Genomic DNA, 23,896 nt, shown 5'->3' on the forward strand with positions numbered 1-23,896 from the left:
CTGAAAGATGCATACTTTGTAGACAGAAGCATGGAGTTATAGGGGAAAATGAAAAGCAATGCAGAGGGTAAACATATGAGTGAACCTAAATGAGTTTCCAAAGTATATTATAATAATCTATTGTTCTGTGAAGTTTAAGGATTCATGGAATAAAGCATCATAGAGGAAGGGTCAAAGAATTGATAAAATGAAGTTATATTCTCCAGTGATCCTTGTGTTAGGAGTGATGAAAGTTAAGGATACATAAAAAAGTATAGTAAACATGCTAATAAAAGGAAAGTGAAATAATATAAATAATTAAAACCAAGGGATGCCCTATTTAAACATCAGCCACTTCCACATAGCAGCTATGATCAAAAAAGAGACAAGAGTGATATTTTCCTTGATGTTCAGCATCCTCTGCTGTAACTGATCTGTCCATATCAGAAAAGACAGTTCCTACCTACTATACCTCAACTATAGATAGAGACCTTTATTAAAATTCACATAACTTCCAGAGACCAGCAGAAATCTTCTGTTGATAGAACTTACACAACTTACAGTTAGTTGTTGAACTGTCTTCTGTTGATAAAACTTACAACTTACAGTTGTTGAACTGTCTATAGAATGAGGTTTTTGAGAAGTTGTTTGTTGAAACCATAGAAGTATAGAGGAGCAGTTGGAAATCGGTTGGACATTTCTTTTGTAACAATCCAGGAATAAGCAGCACAGACATTAAGAATGCCAATGCATTGGTCATTGTTTTGAAAAGTTTCTGACATCATGGTCCATCAAACTTTTGACTCTGAAGGTCCACCAAACCTTTGACTTTGAAGTCCAAATGAAAAGAATGACATCATCATTCAGGATTTGTTCTTAGTAGTGTCAGTTGAAATTTCCAGGATAAATTGAAATTGAAGTTTTGGTGCACTGAACTCCCAGAAGTGAGGGAAAATGCCCATTTCAAACCTGTTGCCCTCATATTTCTAGGATATCTGATACCGATGAATCTGAAGATGCCAGATTGTTGCTGGAACTGTGTGCTATAACAATAATATCTGTGATTAGTGAAACTGCATTCCTGTTTTTATAAATATGCATTCTTGGGATAGAAGCCCTATGGACAGGAGCAAGCTTAAAAGACGGCAAGTTTCTAGGTGCAAACCAGTAACGACCTTTGTTTTTAGACGAATGTTGGTACCTGGTGTGTAAATGACCAATAAAAGGTCCTGGAGAAAGCATCTAATTAAGTTATTTAATTAACTAATACAACAAAATAAGGCAAGGAATAAAAAGTGAGAGCAAAGGGAACATGGATCATGAGGAATAAAGAAAAGATGGTAAATTTAAACCTACATACATCAGTAAGTGCATTCAAAAAAAGAATAAATGCTCCAATAAAAATACAAGTATTTTCAATTGGAGTTTAAGGAAAATGTTATGCTGCTTACAGTAAACAACCAAAAAATTAAGATGCAAAAAGGTTGACAGTAAAAGGATGATGGAGATTTTTCTTATTAACATTAGCCCAAATAAAGCTGTTTTACTAAACGAATAACACACCAAGAAGACATTAAGGAAGAAGAATTATTAGAATATTTCAGAATAATAAAATGCTTAATCTTCTGAGAAAGAATACTGGTAAATATTTTATGGCTATAATAACAAATTCTTATAATTTATAAAGTGAAACTGATAGAAATGAAATCAAGGAAAAAGCAAATCCAGAGGCTGGGGAGATGATCAAAGGGTTCGAGCTCATGTTTTACATGTGGAAGTCCAGGACTTGATTCCTGGGAGTGATCCATGAGCACTGATCAGGGAGTAGCCCTTTGGGCACTGCTAGGTGTGCCCTCCCCCAACCCAAAACAGAACAAAAGACAAATCCACACACTTTAGGTAATTCTAACATATGTAAATATATTCTAATTTAGAATATGTGTTATATAATTTGAATATGATATATTCTAATCTCTTGTAGTCATTGGTTAATAAAAAGAAGAAAATAGCTAGTAAGGATATCAAGGCATTGATACCATGTTCGACATACCTGACTCAGTTGACACTCAGAAAATGTATCCAATAACTTCAGTGGAATCCCTCAAAAACCTCAACAGATTTCCAAACATCAAGATTAAAGAGAGTATATTATCCAGCCATGGTGGCATTCATCCCAAAATCAATCACGAAAAATAACTAGTAAATTCACAAATGTCTGGAAATGAAGACATAAGTACGTTTATCAAAGAGACCATGAATCAAAGAAGTCCCCGTGGAAAAAAAATCACAAGACCATAACTGCCACTATCAAGAAGGTCACCAAATACATTTCATAACCTCTTTCTTTTAAAATCTCTTTCTTTTGAAGTTTTAAGAAATTTTGCATCTGCTATTTTTAAAAGATGTCATGATAGAAATTTCTTTAAGAATTTATCTCAGAGAATGGCACACATCCAAAAGAACAAAAGCAACCTCTGTTGGAGAAGATGTGGGGAGAAAGGGACCCTTCTACACTGCTGGTGGGAATGCTGACTGGTCTGGCCCCTTTGGAAAACAACATGGACACTTCTCAAAAAATTAGAAATTGAGCTTCCATTTGATCCAGCAATACCAATTCTGGGAATATATCCTGGAGAAACTAAAAAGTATAGTCAAAATGACATGTGCACTTATATGTTCATCGTGACACTGTTTACAATAGCCAGGATCTGGAAAAAAATCGAGTGCCCGAGAACAGATGACTGGTTAAAGAAATTTTGGTACATATATACAATGGAATACTATGCAGCTGTTAAAAAAAGATGGAGTCATGAACTTTGCATATAAGTGGATCAACATGGAAAGTATCATGCTAAGTGAAATGAGCCAGAAAAAGAGAGACAGACATAGAAAGATTGCACTCATCTGTGGAATATAGAATAACAGTAGGAGACTAACACCCAAGAATAGTAGTATATAATACCAGGAGGTTGGCTCCATAGCTTGGAGGCTGGCCTCACACTCTGGGGAAAGTCATCCCAGATAGAGAAGGGAACAGCAAGTAAAATGTGATTGGAAATCCCGAGCGGGGAGGGAGATGCGTGCTGAAAGTAGACTAGAGACTGAACAGGATGACCACTCAATACCCCTACTGCAAACCACAACAGGCAAAAGGAGAGAGAGAGAACAAACTGGAATGCCCTGCCACAGAGGCAGGGTGGGGTGGGGGGATGGAATTGGGGGGTGGGAGGGATACTGGGTTCATTGATGGTGGAGAATGGACACTGGTGGAGGGATGGGCTCTCGAACATTGCAAGAGGGAAAAACAAGCACGAAAAGGTATGAATCTGTAACTGTACCCTCACTGTGACTCACTAATTTAAAAATAAATAAATATATAAAAATTTTAAAAAAGAATTTATCTCAGAGTTTGTTATATTAATCTTATAGATAGAATAGTCAACTTAGTAAGACTTTCTGGGACAATAATAAAAGATTAGAAACACTAAATACTGTGCTCAGGGGTAAAAGTGATATTTCTATCATCCCAAAGATCTGTCAAATGTCTTTAATCTTTTCTTTTGTTATGTAAAATGTTACTCTGGCCTGGAAAAATCTGGCAGATGTTTAGGAGCACAGCAAGGCTCTTTCCACCATTATTTAATCAAGCATACTGTGCAAAGTAATTAAGAACTCTGCTATCTGTTTCCTCAAATATGAAGGAAAGGGATATGTAAACAAAATGAGACAGATCAGATGCGTGTGTTTTCAGAATGAGGGCAAAGATTATTTTTCAACAGAAACATTTTTTTTTTTATGTGTAGAGTTTCAAAAGCTTGTTACTTCTTAGGGAACATTACATTATTAAATAATAATAATAATATCTATTAGTTATGATGGAAGCTGATGTTTTTCCTGTTTCAAGCTCTGTGATGAAGACAAGAGCCTTCCCATGTGATTAAAAACATGAAAGCCTTGTCACATTGGAGACCTTAAGAAGCCCACCAGGCTAAAAGAAATGGCATAGTTCAGTGACTGTGTGTCGAGGGCCTTACCCTCCTCTGCACATTATTGCAAACCAGTTGTCATAGATTAATTATAAAAGTTAAATGTGTAGAGTTAAGGAGCTTGTTGATTCCTCTCGTAGCCCTCCCAGCGCTTTAACTTCCAAGACAAACCACCAGGCTATCAGCTGCCGAACACTTGCTCCTATTGGAAATGCAAAAATTCTACCTTAAAGTGAGGATGAAGGGGCTGTGGTGGTAATATTGTGCTCATAAAACAAACCTCATTCTTTCCCAAGTAATTGGCTTCCTGCTGACAGGAGCTCTAAAGAGATGTCTGACAAGAGTGTGAATTGGTGTGTTAGTGCCTTTCATATGTATCTCTCCCCATGCCCTGCTCATATTTCTTCCTGTTAGTACACCTTTCACTTGGTAAAGATGAATTTGGATTTTTAACGTCATCTTGTATAGATTTCACAGTGATTTGTAGCTGAATAGACTTCTTGTGGATTTGTAACTAGAAAACTTATGTTAGGTACTAGGTCACAGGAAATTCTAATGTCCTGGAAGTATGAGTGGTCCCAAACTGCCCCAGGGAGTTGTGATATTCCATTTCTGGTGCTCCTTTGTTTGCTCTGACAGAGTCTTTGGGTTTCATAAGCAGTGGAAGATACTTCTATTTTCACTGTAAAATAGAAAGTTTTTCTATGCTGTTACAGAAAACAATTTGATTTTTTTTCTTTCAGATAGTTCAATACCTTTTTTTTGGAGGGGGAGTTATGAGGCAACTCCAAAGCATAGTTCAGGGGAGCTGGAACTCCCTCCCTCTATTTCTTGGCCAAATTGGACCTGGAGCATGGTCCAATGTGAGGACCTAATGAGAATGCCTGGTGGTAATTGGGGTCTCATGGGGTGATAAGAATCAAACCAGAGTTAGGTGCATACAAGGCATGTATCTTAATTGCTATACTTTCTCTCCAGCCCTAGATCTTCTTTATGGGCAGATATTGGTAGCAAAACACAGCTGATCTTAAAGTTCTGAGACTGAAATAGTTATAAGTTTCTACCTGTTCATCTCTTAGCAGATAAATACATGAGAATAAAATCATTTTTGAGGATCACGCCCATGGGGAAGCAGCGTTGTGTTGGTGAACTCCTTAGTTTCAGAGCTGACTCGAAGAGTGGGGGCTTCAGAATGCTTTTGTTGAAATAATGCGTGATAAAACTCAGAAATGAATCTCTGCATCTATACATCTAATACCACTCATTATGCATTCCCACCATGATCGGGAATTAGAGTGATGAAATTCTTTCTCTCTGAAATGAGAAAATTCCAGATATATGCACTTTGTGTCCTCTTCACTAATTAGAAAACTCTACACTTAAAAGATGTGACTGCAATACATATATTTTAAATGTTTTTAGTTTTTAAAAATGTTTCCCTTGTTTGGGACCCCACATCATGGGGTTGTCAGCATCTCCAAGGCATATGCATGGCACCAAGATTAAGCTCAGAACCTCACACTTTGCCTTGGTACCTCCTAAGTTACTCAATCATTTTCCTCACTAGGTATCCCTAAGAGCAGAACTACTAGGGTCGCCTCAGCATTTGTCTGTGTATAGTGTGAGGGTGGGGTAGGGTAGGACACCCAGAGTTAGAACTCATGCCCTTGCACTTATAGGGAAAGCACTTTAAACAAACACTGGACCATCAAACAGGCCCCTGAAATGCAGATTGGAGTTCATAAAATCAGGACTGTATCATATTGAAGGCAGAGTTGGGATACACTGAATACAAACACATGGGTATTATAATGGGAAGACCTGGATTCTAAGCTCAGTTCCCATTTACTTGTTATGTGACCTACTTAAAACAAGCTACTTGATATTTCTGGCTCTGTTTCCTCAAGTGTAATGGAAGGGTTAAAACAAATGTTAAGGGACCTATGAGTCTTTAAATTATGCCTATATACACTTGAATTTATATTTTGCAAAGAACTAACTAGTATGGACAGGGTTAATAATATGCACATCTGCCAGTCTTACAGCACACTACTACTTCATTAAAATGGAGGCTTGATAGAAGCAACCAGTGGTGTTACCTGTACCTGTAGCTAAATGACAACTGTACTTATGGGAATGGAGCCCTGGCTATGTGTGTCAAATTGCTAAGGCAGAATAAACCTTAGGAATCAGCAGTCAATCTTTCTGATTTTATAGGTTATTGTATCCTCTGATAGAAGAAGCTGTAGAAAGATGACACAAATACACACGGGCTTAGGGGCATGATTAGATATTATAATAAATGTGGTAGAGTGTTACAGTAATGGCACTGATGAATCATATTTTCTATATCCATACCCTCTATTAGTCCTCTACCACATGACTCTGGGATTGACTGTGTGACTTGCTTTGGCAATGGGGCATTAGCAAATATGACCTAAGCAGAGATTTAATAAGGGCTTGTGCATCAAGGCTGCTACAGCTCTTGCTGTTCTTGGGAACACAGCCATTATGTGAAGAAGTCTTCAGCCTGCTTGCCACACTAAAACCCAGTTGATTGTGGTACTGTTCATTTAATTTGTGGATAAAGCATAGACTAACCAGCCCCATTTGAACCGACAGGTGACTATAGGAATAAGTGATCCCAGGTGAAACCTGAAAAGCAACCAACTAGCTAAGCTCATCCAACCCTGCTGACCAACATAATGAGAGGAAATAAAATTAAGGTTGCTTAAGTCACTGTGTTTGGATGATTTAATATGCAGCAAAAGATACATGACACAAGAAAAGAATCTCCAAGATAGGGAGAGAGGAGGGAAGTTGTAGAGGGGGGATTGATGGGTTATAAGAAAGTGGAGATCTTCTTTACTATTTTCTTTCTAAAAGTTGGGGGTTAAAGATATTTATCTAGCAGATAAAGATCCTATGTACAGATCCTTATTTTCTAGAAACTCCTTCACACTTGTCTCTCTGGTTAAGCATAACCAATTTCAAGAAAAAAACAAGCTGAGTTAAGCACACTGGTAGATTATTCTAGTATGCTTACCTTAGTTGTAATTTTCCCCTTTTATATTGCCACAAAAATAAATTCAGTTGAATTTGACTTTTAAAATTGACTTAGTGGGTAGGCATTTGTAACAAATTTAATGGAATATTGTGAATATGAAAGAGCTTTGGGGAAACTAGAGAGAGAGTATGGGGAATATTGTCTGCCATAGAGGCAGGGGGAGGGTGGGAAAGGCGGGGTATACCCAGGATATTGGTGGTGGGGAATGTGCACTGGTAGAGGAATGGGTGTTTGATCATTGTGAGATTGTAACCCAAACATGAAAGCTTGTAACTATCCCACGGTGATTCAATAAAATTTAAAAAATTTTAAAAAATAAAGAATTTTGGGGAAAGAGGTGAGAAAATTTTTAAATGGTCAAAAAACAATGATACTTTCCAAATGCCTATATACTATCTGAAACCATCTTACTTTCAACACTAGTTTGAGAAAATTTAAAGATTAATTTTAATATTTCTGGCAGCACAAGTTAGAATTTATATAAAACAAAACTCTGAGTACTTTTGCATTTTGATATAAATTACCTTATAACAGGACAGTATATTAGGCAATTATTTTCAGGTTTGAACAAGAGGCACAATCTTTGATAGAAAGATATTCTTCCCATTTTCACTTTCTCTCCACCCAGGTTCTAACTTGGTACAGGATAATGGAGACCCTACAGAGTATGGTGGTCTAGTAGTTAGCAAAGGAGAGAGATAAAGGTTCTTGGGTGGATAAAATCTGCTCTGTGGGAGCACTGTACACACTGTAAATGAACTGTGCTGGGTGGTGAGAAAGGGAGTAATACAGACATAGCATATAGGACTTCTCATGAATGCTTAATTGAGGATAGAAATACCTATATATGTGTGGTAAAAAAAAATCATAAAATGCTTACTACTATAGGACTAACAGCAAAGCAGAGATAATGATTGGTTTAACACTGCTTGAGGATTTTGGAATTATAATCCAGCCCAAAGAGAGAGTTTTTGTTAACACCCTGGACATTCATCTGAGGCCCATGAAATGTCATATCTTAGAAGAAAGGATCATGTCTTGTACTAAGGTTCACTCTAGACCACCTTTGCCAAAATTATCAGCAGAGATAGTTTAGAAATTGAATGCTCTAAGTTAAAGGGTATGAGAAATGAACAGAACTTTCCATAGCTTGAAACCTAGGCTAACAAGTTCAGATTATAAATCAGTCATTGGCTTGAAAAAGACATCACACTAGTAAAATACAAATTGTTAACCCTCATTAACATTATATATATATATATATATATTTTAACAAATCCCATCTACCATGACACTGTGGGGTTTAGCCTAGGAATCTAAAGCTTGTTTAACATTTGAAGAATGATACAAGAAATTCACACACACACACACACACGGAGAAATTTCAATACCCATGTATGATACAATTTCTCAGAAAATTAGAAATAGGAGAAGCGTTTCTATTGATACTTTGATAGTGAGTGTATTATATATACCTATCGCAATTTTTATATTCATTTGTGAAACACTGACATTGTTAAGACTGAACACATGCCAAGGATATATGTTCTCACCACTTCTGTTCAATAATGTAGTTGAGATGCTAGCAAATGAAATGAAGAAAGAAGAATAAAGGGGTAAACATTGAGAAGGAAGATGTAACACTGTTTTTATTCACAAATAACATGGAAAAAGATGATCACATAAAAAGACAAATAAACTGGAATGAATAAACATAGTAAAGTCTCAGTATATACCAAAGTTTAAAAAATCAATTTGTTTTGTTTTGGGGCCACAACCAACAGCACACAGTGTTTACTCTTCACTCTGTGCTCAGGGATCCTTCTTGGTAGTGCTTGAACAGCCATATGTAGTGTCAAGGATTAAACCGGGGTTGTCCACGTGCAAGGCAGAGTCCTAATCCCTGTGCTATCTCTCTGGCCCTCGACTCTTCTTTTATGATCATCAAACAACTATAAAAAATATATTAAAAAGCATTTAGAATATCTAAGAGTAACATCAAAGAAAAAATGATATATTTAAATAAATGTGACAAAAGATATAAATGATAACTGTACTAAAAATTAACATTCCTGAGAGAAATGTAAAATTTGTAAATAAAGAGATATGCCGTGATTATGTGTTGGCAAACAGTACTGTTAAGATGTTCATTTCCCTCAAACTGAAATACATATTCAGTGAAGCCTGAACCAAAATTATGTAAGTTTTGTAGAAATTGAGAAGCATATTTTTACATCATGCAGAAATGTAAATAAACATGGAATAGTAAATAAACATTTTTGAGAAATAAAAATTAAGAAAAAGAAAAATCACCTTCTCTGAATGTAGCAGTAGAAAGACAATCAATCCAATTGTCAGAAGAGTAGATAGTGCTTCAATGAACAACAAAATTATATTTTTATTTAAAATTATTTTTAATTAACCTCACTGTCTCACAGTCATCCCGTTGTTCGTCAATTTACTCGAGCCAGTAACGTTTCTATTACACTCAGCCCTGAGATTTTAGCATCCTCTCCTCACTGTCTTTCCCAGTGATTGGAAGCTCTTTCAGGGTCAGGGGAATGAGACTTGTCCTTACTGTTTTTGGCATATCGAATACCCCACGGGTAGCTTGCCAGGCTCTGCTGTGCGAACGGGATACTCTCGGTAGCTTGATGGGCTCTCTTAGGTATGTATATATCTTTTACTGTATTTGGGATATGAATACTCCGTGAGGAGCTTGCAAGGCTCTCCTGTGCAGGCAACAGACTCTTGATAGTTTGTCAGGTTCTCCAAGAGGGAGAACAAGGCTATTAGATGTCACTAGGCCGCACCTTCCTGGAGTGTGGTCTTACAGTCTCCGGATGTTGGTTGTTGGTGGGATTACACAGCCAGGGGCAGTTTGTAGGTATGGCTACCAAGCTACTGGAAAATGGGGAGTCTGGGTGGAGAAGGCCCAGTCCCAATCCGAGCAGGCTTGGAGATCTCAGCCCTGGGTCCCGCACAACTGGGTTCCTCAGCCAGTCCCTTCATGCGTGAGGCTCGTCCGAATGTTTAATTGCCATTATTTAAAATATTGTTTATAACAAAATGTCATGCATACAGTATCTCAATTCCACCAGAGTATCTTCTTCCTTCTGCCATTGTGTCCCCTAAAAAAAATCCCTGCCCCTCATCCACCTCCTCCTCCTCCCATCTCCTTACCAAGGTATGCTTCATTTTGTATACCAGTTCTCAAGTTTGCTGCCTTTAGCCATTTGTTATTTCCTTATTATGCTTCTTTATATCACAGATGAGAGAGATTGTTCTGTTTCTGTCCCTCTCTTAAATGACTTCACTCAGCATGACATGGCAAATGATTTTGTCCTTTCTTATAGTCAGGTGATGTTTCATTTTGAGTGTGTGTGTGTATGTACGTATATAATTTCTTTATCCAGCCACTTTTTTCTTGGACACTGAGGTTGTTTCCAGATTCATACTATTGTTTTTAGTGCCTCTGGGGTAGATACCTAGAATTGGAATTGCTGGATCATATGGAATCTCAATTTTTAGCTTTTACTTAGCAGTGTCCATGTTGTTTTCAAAAAGTTTGAGTCAGTAGATATTCCCATAAGCAGTCGGAATGAGGATACATTTCCCCCAAGCATCTCACCCCCATCCTGTCACACAAACACACATCCTTACTAAACTTGCTTATGTTATTTTTGATGTGTGCCAATATCTCTAATGTGATATATTTGACTGTTATTTCTATTTGCTTTTCCCTGATGACAAGTGATTCAGAACATTTTTCCATATACTTGTTAGCTATCAGTATGCCTTCTTTGAGGAATCTTCTGTTTATTTCTTCTTTCCATTTTTTTGATGGGTTTGGTTGTTTTCCTAAATTTTACAAGTGCTTTATTTTACCTTGAACATTAACCCATAGTCAGATTAGTAGTGGGAAAATATTCTCTCCCAGTCTGTGGGGTATATTTGAATTCTAGTCATAGTTTCCTTTGTGGTAAAAATGCTTCTTTGTTTAGTGTAGTCTCATTTGTTTATCTTTGATTCTGTTTGCTTAGCAAATGATGCTGAATCATTGAAGATATCTCTAGACTTATTGTCATTAAAGGTTCTTTCTGTTTTTCTCAATATAATGGATGGATTCAGGTCTGATGTTGAAGTCTTTAATCCATTTTGAATAGACTTTTAGGGAATTCAGAAGTGTGGGTCCCCATCCTTAAGTGATCAATTTATTAAAAAAATCAATGTAATTTATTTGATTATAATTAAAGAAAGGGATAGTCCTCTTAACAAATTGTACCAGACAACTGGATATCAATATGGAAAAAAACTTCAGCTCCCTACTCTATACCATGCAGGGAGATTAATTTAAAAATTCATAGACCTAAATGTCAGAGTTAAAAACATAACACTTCTAGAAGATAAGGTAGGGAAAAAACCTTAAGTGAACTTAGGATAGGCAAATATTTCCTAAGTAGGACACAAAAACCAGTAATCATCAAATTTAAAAATAATAATTTGAACTTCATCAAAATAAAAAAGTCTAAAATCTTTCTCAAAATACCATTAAGAAAATGAAAAGGTTAAGCCAGAAAAATATTACAGCAGGTAGGGCACTTGTCTTTCATGTGGCTGACCCAGATTTGATCTCTGGCATCCCATAAGTCCTCAGAGTCCACCTTCAGGTGTGGCCCACAAAACAAAACCAACCAATTAAAAAAACAAAAAGACACAAAAATGAAAAAAAAATGAAAAGGCAAACCATAGTGCAAGGAAAACATTTTGGACCTGTATACAGTTTTACTCTATTTGGTGATTCAGTTGCTTTTTTTTTTTCTTTTGGGTCACACTGGCATTGCACAGGAGTTACTCCTGGCTCATGCACTCAGGAATTACTCCTGACAGTGCTCAGGGGTGCTGGAAATTGAACTCGGGTGGCTGTATGCAAGGCAAACACTCTATCCTCTGTGCTATCACTCCAGCACCTCAGTTGCTTCTTTTTTATTTTTATTTTTTTTAATTTTATAGAATCATTGTGAGATAGTTACAAGCTTTCATGTTTGGGTAACAATCACACAATGATCAAACACCCATCCCTCCACCAGTGCACATTCCCCACCACTAATATCCCCGGTATACCCCACCTTTCCCACCCACCCACTGCCTCCTTGGCAGACAATATTCCCCATACTCTCTCTCTCTACATTTGGGCATTATGGCTTGCAATACAGACATGCTGGCTGGAGGAATCAGTCGGGATGGGAGATGTGTGCCGAAAGTAGATAACGGACCAAACATGATGATCTCTCAGTGTCTGTGTTGCAAGCCATAATGCCCAAAAGTAGAGAGAGAGTATGGGGGATATTGTCAGTTGCTTCTTTTAAGATCTGAAATGCTAATACCATTAAGTTATATGGAACACATTTGAGTCCTCAACACTCCACAAGTAACAAACCAAATCATACAAAATGAGAATTTCATAATCTTGGATAGCAGAGGAAACGTGTACCTCATGAAGAACTTGTAATGAAAGTACACAAAAAACTCTTGTAACTCAATAGTAAAAATATAAAAAACTCACTGAAGATAGAAAAATAGTTCTTAACATTTCACAAAACAAAATATACACAGAACTTATATACCTTAATAAAAGGTCAATCTATCAAAACAAGCAAAAGAACACACACTCTTTCTGAATACCTAAATGCACACACACATACACAAAATTAGTTTTCTTAAAAGATACCCAGTAGCCTATTCATCAGGGAAATGCAAGGTAAAGCCATAATGCAGGCCCCGACAGGAGTAATGCCTCATCTTAGAGCCAGGAGTAAGCCCTGAGAACCACTGTATGTGCCCCCTTTCTCCCCAAAATCCCCAAATAACAATAACAAAAACCTCATAGTGAGATAACTCTTCATATAAACCTAAATGTTAAAATTCCACGAATGTTGAATCTGGGACATGGCTCGGTATTAGAGTGCGTGTATATATGTGTGCAAACCCTATGTTCTATCTCTGGCATTGATAAAAGAAAGAAAGATTATGAATAGCAAACAGATGAAAACGTAGAGCAACTGTGAAGTCTCTTTCACTGTGAAAGATAAAAGGGCACAGCTGTTGGAGCAAATTTGTGGGCTGGGAAGGAAACAGTGTCCAGCAAGTAAGGTACTTGCCTTGCATATGACTGACTAGGGTTGGATCCCTTTCCTGAGCACCACCAGAAGTGGCCCTTAGCACAGAGCCAGAGTAACCACCACTACCTCTTCCCCAAAGAAATATTTTTCAGTTTCTTAGAAAGCTAAACAAGGACTTACAGTAATATATCTCAGCCATTTTATAGGCATGTATCTGTCCTTTATTTAAAATAAAAAATAAAATAAAAGCATTCATCAAAAGACTTGGATGTAAATGTTCACAGCAACATAATTTATCAGAAGAAAAAATGATACATAACTCAAATGTCCACACAGATGAATGGTAAAATATTTATGAAGAGAATAATACTTGGATTGGGAGAGACAGTATAAGGGTTAAGGTTGCATGTGGCTGACCTGATGTGATCCCTGGTGCTCTCTCTCTCTCTCTCCATATATATGCATATATAGTATATATACATACATATGTATATATATATACACACACACACATGCACTGTTTATAGCACTACTGTAGCCCTATCTTCCCTTTGTTAATCAATTTGCTTGAGCAGGCACCAGTAACGTCTCCCTTGTGAGACTTGTTGTTATTGTTTTTGGCATATTGAATACGCCACGGGTAGCTTGCCAGGCTCTGCCGTGTGGGCAGAATACTCTTGGTAGCTTGCCAGGCTCTCTGAGAGGGACGGAGGAATGGAACCTGGGTCGGCTGCGTGCAAGGCAAACTCCCTACTCGCTGTGCTATTGCTCTGCCCATATATATATATACATATATATGTATATATATGGATACACATATGTATATATATGCCACTCTCCACATGTTCGGACAAGCCTCACGCATGAAGGAACTGGCAGAGGAACCCAGTTGTGTGGGACCGGGGGCCAAGATCTCCAAGGCTGCTTGAATCAAGACTGGGTCTCTTCCACCCAGTTTCCCCATTTTTCAGTAGCTAGGCAGTCACACCCAGAAACTGCCCCCAGCACTGTGTAATCCAACATTCAGAGACTATAAAACCAAGATCCCGGAAGACACCTGATAGCCTAGTTCTCCCTCTTGGAGAACCTGGCAAGCTACCGAGAGATTACTGCTCACTCGGGGAAGAGTCTGGCAAGCTCCCCGTGGTGTATTCATGTGCCAAATACAGTAACAATGATGGGTCTCATTCCCCTGACCCTGAAGAGCCTCTAATGTGCCACTGTTGGGAAGGACGAGTAAAGAGAGGCTGCTAAAATCTCAGGGATAGAATGAACTGAGATGTTACTGGGCCCGCTCGAGCAAATTGATGATCAATGGGATGACAGTGATACAGTGATACTTAATGAGCACTGCCAGGAGTTTTCCCTGAGCATTAAGCCATGAATAAGCCTGAACACTGCCAGATACAGCCAGAAAACAACAACAATAACAACAGAGCAATGCTCAGCAATAAAGAAAAAAACAAGAGTAATTGGTGCATAAAGAAGACAGGCAGATGAAAATAGATATTTAAGCTCCTATCACATAAGTTTTAGAAATACATGAAACTACCCTACAGTGATGAGGAACTACTGGAATGGGGTTGCCTGCCAAGGGACAATGAGGGGGAATGTTCTTGTTTGAAAAATTGAAAGTCATTTTTATTGTAGTTAGGGTAACATGGCTATAATAGTGTCAGTGTTTATGGTTTTTCTGTACAAAATTCCTTAGTCTTCACCACCAAAGTTCCCAAGACTTTCCACCACTGACCTTATGTCACTTCTAGTTCAAGATATTTTAAAATGTAGGTGCTGTGATTTACAATGCCATTTAGGAGAATTTTTCATCACAGCATGTTCCATCACCCCACCTACTAGCTCTTCTCTGAAGAAAGGAACTTTCTTAGGCTCAAATGGATTAGTATACAAGTTGAATGAGGTTGTGATTTTATTGAGCTGTGTACATGAGAGAGATATATATTTTAATGCATAGCAATAATTTTTATTACATTTAGTTAAAAATCATTGATAAAATAACAAAACAATATCAGCAAAAAAAACTGAGGAATGTCTCACTAAATGCATCTACTTTACATTGTTTCTTTTTTAGAGTAGAGGAAAATGACTATTATTTATCTCCATTCAGTTATAGAGGATATAAAATAGTGAATTGCGGTATGCTAAAATTTAAGAAGAGTGTGAATTTCAGCTCAGATACAAGATGATCAAATCCTTTCACACTAACAAATTTAAACTTCACAAAGGAGATAGAAAAGCATTAATTTTTTATTAAATAAAATGAGCCTGATAGAGGTTAAATAATTTGCCTACAGTGATGAAGAAGTAAAAGCTGGGATTCAAATGCAGATATTTTGGTGCTAAATTGAATGTTCTTTTCAGTATATTATACTGTTTGTCTTCTCATGCATCCCTTTGAAAATATTTTCAATAACCAATGCTAACAATGTTCTTTTCATTGCTAAGCTTTAAATTGCATTTCCTTTGATGTTATTAGATAGAAAAAGGTCTTTTCACTTGGCACTGAGTGTCCTCCCTCTCTCCCCCTTTCCCTACCCAGAAATCTTCTCAATCACTAGCTTACTGAGATGAGTGGATCTTTATCTTCCTTGCAGGAGGTACGGAATCTTTGAACAGTCAAATTAAATTGAATCTTATAATAGCATTTTCTGTCCCAAACCTGCATTGCTGATGAGAGTAGAAATTGGTACAATATTTCTGGAGAGCAATTTGGCTGTAGATATCAAAACTCTTAAAATCTGGCATATCCTCAGGCTGAGCAATTATCCTTCTGGATTATTGGATTTAGTGCCAAAATTTATCCTGTGTCAGTTATCAGAGATGTATATATGGATATCTGCACAAGGATGTTCACCACAACATTATTAACAAAAAAATTGGAATGAAGGTAATTGTCAGTGCTAAGACATTGTTTTTCTTTCATTATCCTGTGTTCTCTTCTTCATAAGAGTGCTAGTGTGTAGATGGGCAAACTGAGCCTCGATAAAGCCCTCCCTTACAACTAGTTGTGACCATTGAAACTGTCTTCTTAAAAGATCACTTTTTTAAAAAAGTCTTTTTTACCTTTTCCCTTCTGACTAACTGGATTGCAGAGGTAATCACTGGATTTGAAGCAGCATTTGGAATAAGTGACCACAGGTAAAGATAAAATTGCAAGATACAAAGAATCTGATTCTGGCACCATGTAAGCTTTGATGTTTATTTCAATATCAAGGAAATTAAATAAAATAAACTGAATCTAATTTAAGGTACTGCATTTGAGTTTTCTTTTCATAAGCAGGCTAACATTATTCTAACAAACACAGCTATCAACAGCAAAAGAAAGGTTAACTTATGTTCTATGTATAGGGTTCAATGCCAAATAACTGGTAAAATAATATCAAATGAGACTTTCTATTCATGTGAAACTATTTACCAATATAAGAATGAGGTAGAGAATGGGCCACACTCAAAATAGGATATAAACAATATATACAAATATCATTTTGTGTTATATTGTATCATTTTGTATATATTGTTATTATATTATACACATTGTTATTAAGTTTAGAGAATAGAGGCTAGCAGAGGTATATTTATATGTCCACATATCTCTATATTCAATATCCATATACATGCATATACCTGTATACATGCACATATACCAATGCTGACAAGGCTGTTGGTTTTGTTGTTTTTGTTTTTTTTAAAGTTTGGGCTATACCTGGCTGTACTCAGGGCTTAATTCTGGCTCTGTGCTCAGAGATCATTCATTAAAGGGCTCAGAGAACTGTATGTGGTGCCAGGGAATTAGCCCTGGTCTGCTGAATGCAAGACAAGCACCTTACCTACTATACTGTCTCTGCATCCTCTGCATATATTTTTATGTGATATCCTTTCTGTGTTTTTTTTCTCCTTGGACATACATCACATTGGATATAAGGAGGAACAGTTGTCAAAATAAATTTTTTTCCCAAATAGAGCAAGTCTGTGATTCACTAATTTTTAAAGAAAATGGTTATAGTAATGTAGAGAAAAGCAATTAAATATTGAGGTATTTTGTCCCTTTGCAGTGTACATTTAAAATATGTTCAACTGTTGCATATATTGCTATGTGAACACATGGATAGTTATTATTACTCTTTAAAACTGCATGTGAGCCAATATTTAGTAGATGGGTGAATATATATACTTAATAGCTCCTACTCAAACAGGATGTGAAGCAGAGGAATATTCTAAAGATGACATCTAGTGGTTGCTATGGTAATTTAATGGGCTGTGTTTTAGTTATCTTGTATGCCATTTTCTAGAGTTGTAATTGGCATATTCTGAGATTTGACATATAGGAAGGAGGCAGAAATCAGTGTTTATTAGCCCTTGCTGATGGTATTTGTGACTACAAATGCATTTCTAGAGGTGCCATCAGAAATGGCAGTAAGCTTTAGAGGGTAGCTGAATCAGAATGGAGGGGGCTTTAAGACAGTCCCGAGAAGATGCGCTATGACAGATCTCCTTTCAGGAAGAGACTGAAGCCTTGCTGACTTAGTCTAGATGCTGTCAGCCACACTAACTGAACATCACATCAACCATTTTGAGCATGATACTACCTAGCAAATTCTTTTGTCTGTTTGCTTGTTTGCTTGTTTATTGAGGGAGGACACACCCTGCAGGACTCAGGGCTTACCTCTGGTTCTGCTTTCCATAATCAATCCTGATGGGGCTCAGAGCACCGTATGTGGTGCCAGGATTGAGCCCAAGTCAGCCATGTTCCAAGCAAATGACTGTAGTACAATTGCTCCAGCCCATCACCTAACAATTTCTAAAAGTATAGTGTGTCCTTCTTCGAAAAGCATACAAACAAATTTAAAAAAGAATTATGGCATTTCATAAAATGTTTTGACTCTGGCCCTGGTAAGAAAAAATGGCAAAAGTGATGTAAGTTTAATTAATATGGGAGGGGGTGTTGTGTGGAAAAGTCGAGTTGGCCTGGTCCTGGGAAGAAGCTTTCCTTAAAGGCTACCCTTGGGCTCAAGCCTTGCTTCAGAAAGAGCAGCCAGGGAGGGGCAGCAAAGGCTGCTGTGAGCAGAGAGCTCCTTAGAATTGCAGAACTACAGGCTTTCCCCTATACCTACTGCCTCTGACCTGCATTTTAACACGATCCTCAGGTGCTTCCCAGGCACAATGTTTGAAAGGCATTATTCTAACCACTATACCACCGACACAACAACAACATTTGAAAATTTAGTACGGCTTTAACGAATGTAGGGCCTTTCAAGGGCACATGCAGAGACAATGGCACAGTGGGCTCAGCAAACCACAAGCAAAGGACTGTGTTGGAAGGGATAACATAGTTCAGGGAAACCTGAGATCAGGGTGAGCTGTAGCATTAACTGCAGTGTGTATGTGCTGAGTAGTGGGAAGATAGAGCTGAGCTCTTGGGAGGGGTGGTCTCAGGGTTACTTCTTACCCTAGAGTAGAGGTTCTCAAACTTAATTCACCTACTGCCCTCTTTTCACAAAAGAAATTACTCATTGCCCCTCCCCCCTGTAAATCTGCCTTCTTTAAGAGAACAAACCGAAAGTACAGCCCGATTGTACTAAAGGCAACTATTGCCCACCCCCCCACCATTATTATAGCACTGCTCCTTCAGGGGCCATTATCATCTACTTTGGAAAAATCTTAGAGGAAATACGAATAACTAAAGCTTTTTTGATGGGAAAATGATGTGATGATAATTTTAATTAGCCGTTTTGCATTTTTAAAGTGTTTAAGCTTTATGATAAATTTAGAACTTAGCTTTTATATAATATGCAATTCCACCCCACACTTCTTTGCATCTTTACACTGCCAAACAAATCTGTCACTAATAGGTATTAAATTTATGGAAAGTATTAAAAGAGAATGGAGTGATTCTTAAAGCACCTAGGAACACTTGAGATTCTATACCCACCATCCATTCAACGCAAAAGATCTGATGGATTAAACTGACCCAGGAAATGTAAAAGAACACACTAGCTTGCCCTTCAGAAACAGAAAGAAGCAAGCAAATGAAGTCTTGCCCCCAAATTCTGTCCTTATCAGGCTCTCCTTTGCACTCTCACTCTGAGAATTGACATTAAATCTCCTCCCTCAGGCACCTTTGATGAAGTTTCCATGAGCAACAGAAGCTAATTATTTTTGTAAAGCTCACAGCTGCCTGGAAGAAGGGAAATTCACAAAGCAGCCAAGAATGAGAGAAACAGATAAAAGATAAATTCTCATGAATGAGGAGGAACCTTGACTGGTGTGGATTCTGCAGAAAGAGAGGATTTAGGAAGAGTGGCTCAGCAAGGGAAATCATCTGGGGTCTGGGAGCAGTGCTGAGAGACAAAACAAGTCAACCACCAATCCTATGGCTGATTGACAGAGATTCCTCAATCAGTCTGCCAGGACACAAAATGTTTCATACTGGGGTAGATGAATTTATCAGAAGGTGAGCAAGAGAGAGAAGGAAAAGCATAAATGTCCAAGCTTTGAAAACTGGCCTCACATGCTGTGGGGAAAGGCAGCTGAGATAGAGAAGGGAACACCAAATAGAGGATGTTGGGAGGACCCATTCAGGTTGAAAGACGAGTGCTGAAAATAGACCATAGACCGAAGATGAAGGCCACTCAATACCTCTCTTGCAAACTACAGCACCCAAAAGGAGAGAGAACAAAATGGAATGCCCTGCCACAGAGGCAGGGTGGGGTGGTGGAAGATGGATTGGGGTGGTGTAAGGGATACTGGGAACATTGGTGGAAGAGAATGGGCACTGGTGGAAGGATGGGTAAATGATCACTGTATGACTGAAATGCAAACACGAAAGTTCATAAGTTTATAACTGTACTTCACGGTGATTTACTAATAAAAAATTTTAAAAAAATGTCCAAGCTTTCTTGCTCCTGTGATTTGAGTGCTGCTTACTAGGTCATTCTTTCTTCTCCCCTCAAGAAAGCTCAGAGACCAATTACAATGCAATTGTTTGCTTATGCAACAAGTTAAATCTTGGGAGATTTACATTGTTTTTAATCAATATTCAGTATCTTAATTCAGGTTCATAATCTGATGACCTGTCTGATATGCCTAACTAACCCAACAAATCTAATGACAGATAATGGTAATAAAAAAATGCCATTTTGAGTAAGAAAAATCCCACACAGTGACCATTGTCCTTAGCATAAAAGCATATCCTTGTTGATGAAGAGAAAAGATTCCTTATAATCCCTGAAGTGTGTGTTCCCAGAGCAGCTAAAGTAGCTGCCTCAGAGTTTGGACAAAAGGTTGGTCTTTTTCACCTTCTTCCTTTGTAATTACATCTGAGCTGGACATTGGCTTGTATTCCAGGGGCTTTACCAAGGCAACAGGTATTTTTTTGGGGAAAGTGATAGGATGAGACACTCTGGTGATGGTAAACTGGGATTAAATGATCATTCAAGTGCTAAAGGTGTGTATGTAGGAGGTGAGGTGTGGGGTAGGGGTGTTATATGATATACCCTACTTATTTACACTCTTTTGGCAATGAGGTGGCTTCTCAAAAGGAAACTAGGTGCTAATCAGGGAAAAACAACAAATTCCCACATGCCCCAAGAAGTCAATGCTAAAACTGATTGAAGAATTTAGTTTGCTACAGGTGACTGCACCAAATTTTACATATTATTCATTCAAAGAGTCTTACTGATACAGCAGTCTCACCTAATATAACAAGTTGGCTACAGCACACTTATGATCCTTTAGTCAATTTTGTAGAGTAGAATTCAGATAATGTAAAGTGTTAAGAATGACAAAGGGGGGATATGGTGATGCTAGCAGGTCAACCTCTACCTGTGGGGAGAGTTTATCAGCAGCCTGATGTTGCCTTCAGGCTTCGTGATACCCCAAAATTGCCGCTATGCCTATGGCCAGACCCCAACAACTTGGGACCAAGTTTACCAAGAAATTAAACGGCCAACTTTAATTGGGGGCCACACACACAAACCACCTCTGGCTCAACTATACAAGCTCATTTATTGGCCTTATTTAAGAGACCCATAGATAAATATTGAAAGATAACAAAAGCCACAGTAAATCTTGGACCCATGCATGGCTGAACAGATGGGTAAATCAAAGCGGGGGGGGGGTTGGCCTGGTGACCCACCGAAACAGAGCCCCCAAGATATAATCTGCTAAAAATTCTGGTGTGTGGGTTTTGTTACTGAAATCCCCATGCTTTCTCAGAGCTGGGGTGGGCTACCTCCCCCCACTTTCCGATACACATAGAAGAGCTGGCAGTCACCCCCATGAACCAACTCCAGCACCACCCTGTAAGCTCTCTTGCCTGCCTTGCTTCAGAGACCCCTGAATAAATCTCAAAAGAGATCAAAAGCCACAGTTAAGCTTGAACCTCTGCATGGCTGAACAGACAGGGGTAAACTGGAGGGGCGGGTTGGCCTGTGCCACCCAAGCAGAACCTCTGGCAGCCACTTGCTTCCACAATCCAAAATTTCCACCATACCCCCAGCCTGACTCTATCATTTCAGGATGGACTGCACTAAGATAAAATCTGCTGAAAATTTTGTAATGTGGATCTTAGCACACCAACAGCCCTGGCCCAGACACACAGCAGCAAGTCCCAGAAGACACCATAGCACGGGAGATCTTTCCGGGTCCCATACAAAGCCAATTTCACCAGGGCATCTCAGATGGAGCAGGTACACTCTCCTCGCCTACTCCAAATAGAATCCTGGTGACCAAGAGCTTCTACAAGTATGCGGGTTCCAGAACTGAATCTCCAGGCCGTATGGCAGCAGAGGACCTGGGCTTTCCCTCCCCGGGTCTCCACTCACCCAGCAGACTGGCTGTCAACCCCACAATTTGTCTCCGGGGGCCATCTTAGTGCACCAACAGCCCTGGCCCAGAGGCTCCCAATTGAATCCCAAAATGGATTAGTGCCATACAGAGATGTCTCTGGAACCCAACCATTTACAATCTAGAAATTTACATTTATAATTGTGGCCATGTGATCTGTCATGATATTCAAAATGAGCAATGGAAAATAAATTATCTAGCATCTACCTGTGGCAGGTAGGCTTGAATGGTGGTGGGAAGTTTTGAGCAAAGCATAATACCCAAAATCAGAGAGAGTATTGGGGAAATTGTCTGTCACAGAGGCAGTGTGAGAACTTGGATGTAGGGGTGTGGGGATTTGAAGGGGGTACTGGGGACATCAGTGGTGGAAAATGTGCACTGGTGGACGGATGGGTGTTCCATCATTGTATGGCTGAATCTCAAACATGAAAGTTTTGTAACCCTATCTCATTGTGATACAATTTTTAAAAAAGTAATGTGGAGTTCATGCCCAATTCAATCAGTTTAATCAATGGCTGAACAAATAGCACTACTCTTACATTATTGAAAAAAATTAAGAATGACAAAGAAGTGGCAAAGGGCAGTGGGGTACTTCACAAATATCCCACAAATATTAACAAGCCCTTTAGGCAATATCCTGGGCACTCTGACATAAATTTGATGTAGATATAGTTAATATCTGGAAGGACTCACAATAGAGGTAAGAATAATCCCTTTAAATAAATGACATTGTGATATGCAACTACTTAGAACATAGGGTATAGGGATTTTTTTTGTTGCTGTTTTGATTTTTTTTCCAAAACTACACTGAGTATTGGCCATGGGCCTTTTTTTTCCCAATATCTTCTTGCTTAAAAGTCAAAGCAAGGGGCTGGACAAATAGTGCAGTGGTAATATGCTTGCCTTGCATGCAGCAACTTGAATTCCATCCTGGATCCTGGATACTGTATGGTCCCTGGAGTGTACCAGGAGTAACTTCTGCAGGTAGAACCAGGAGCACCACTGGGTGGGACCCCAAGATTGAAAACAAACAAAAATTTAAAACTCAAAGCAAGCCCTTAACGTAGACATTCTTCCCTATAGACATTTTAGATTTGGTGGTAAGAAGTCTTTTGTCTTTGCTCCTTCAGCTGACTAGGAGTAAAAGTTCTTGCTATTTTTAATTAGGAAAACTGTGACCATTTTCTAAGGCATGCATAGCTTTCGAGCCATTTATTTGTATGGTCTCCTTCATCTCCTCATAATTCTCCATTATGAAATCTTTCCAATTCTCCTTTGCAATGTTCTTCAGATTTTGATCCTATACTTTTAATTTATGGTTCAGACCTTTGACATCTTGTACCTAGATTGCAAGGTTGCCTTAACTGCTCTCCTTGTTTCCAATTTATCTTAATTCATCCCACTACCAGTTGGGTTTTGAGGTATGAAGAAGTCATTTATCATATAGATCTATCTTGATCATTTATTTGACAAATATTTATAAGCCTTTTATTGTGCTGGATATGATTTAAAATGCAACTAAAAACACAATCGTCTCTGAAACTTTCTAATATGCTCAGGGAAGGTAATTGTTTATATTATTTATCACAATGAAATATATATCAACACCCCATCTGTCCTACATACCTCAATTAAAATGTTTTCACCCATAGGCTTTCTCACTAATATCTTAATAGTGTCTAAACTGTTCAGCCTCCAGATCTTCATTAACTGTGCATCCATTCTTACTCATGCCATGGTGTCTCCTGTAAGTCACGCTCTCTAACCAGTTGGCCTACGCAGCCCTAGTAAATGACCATTCCTACCCTTTCCCACAGCTTGTTCACATTATGTACAAGTTCTCTCTATTCCTGGAAGCTCTGGCTGACTGAGTTGTTTTT

At 38.3% G+C, this 23,896-nt stretch overlaps 1 non-coding gene across 1 annotated transcript; it reads left to right on the plus strand.

Moving 5' to 3' along the window:
• The first annotated feature begins 308 nt into the window (after positions 1-308).
• Positions 309-437, plus strand: LOC129400910 (small nucleolar RNA SNORA16B/SNORA16A family). The gene has a single exon (XR_008627963.1). It is a non-coding gene; the product is annotated as a small nucleolar RNA SNORA16B/SNORA16A family (small nucleolar RNA).
• The last annotated feature ends 23,459 nt before the right edge of the window (positions 438-23,896 follow it).

The sequence above is a fragment of the Sorex araneus genome, chromosome 1, assembly GCF_027595985.1.
Source record: "Sorex araneus isolate mSorAra2 chromosome 1, mSorAra2.pri, whole genome shotgun sequence".
Classification (NCBI taxonomy): Eukaryota; Metazoa; Chordata; class Mammalia; order Eulipotyphla; family Soricidae; genus Sorex; species Sorex araneus.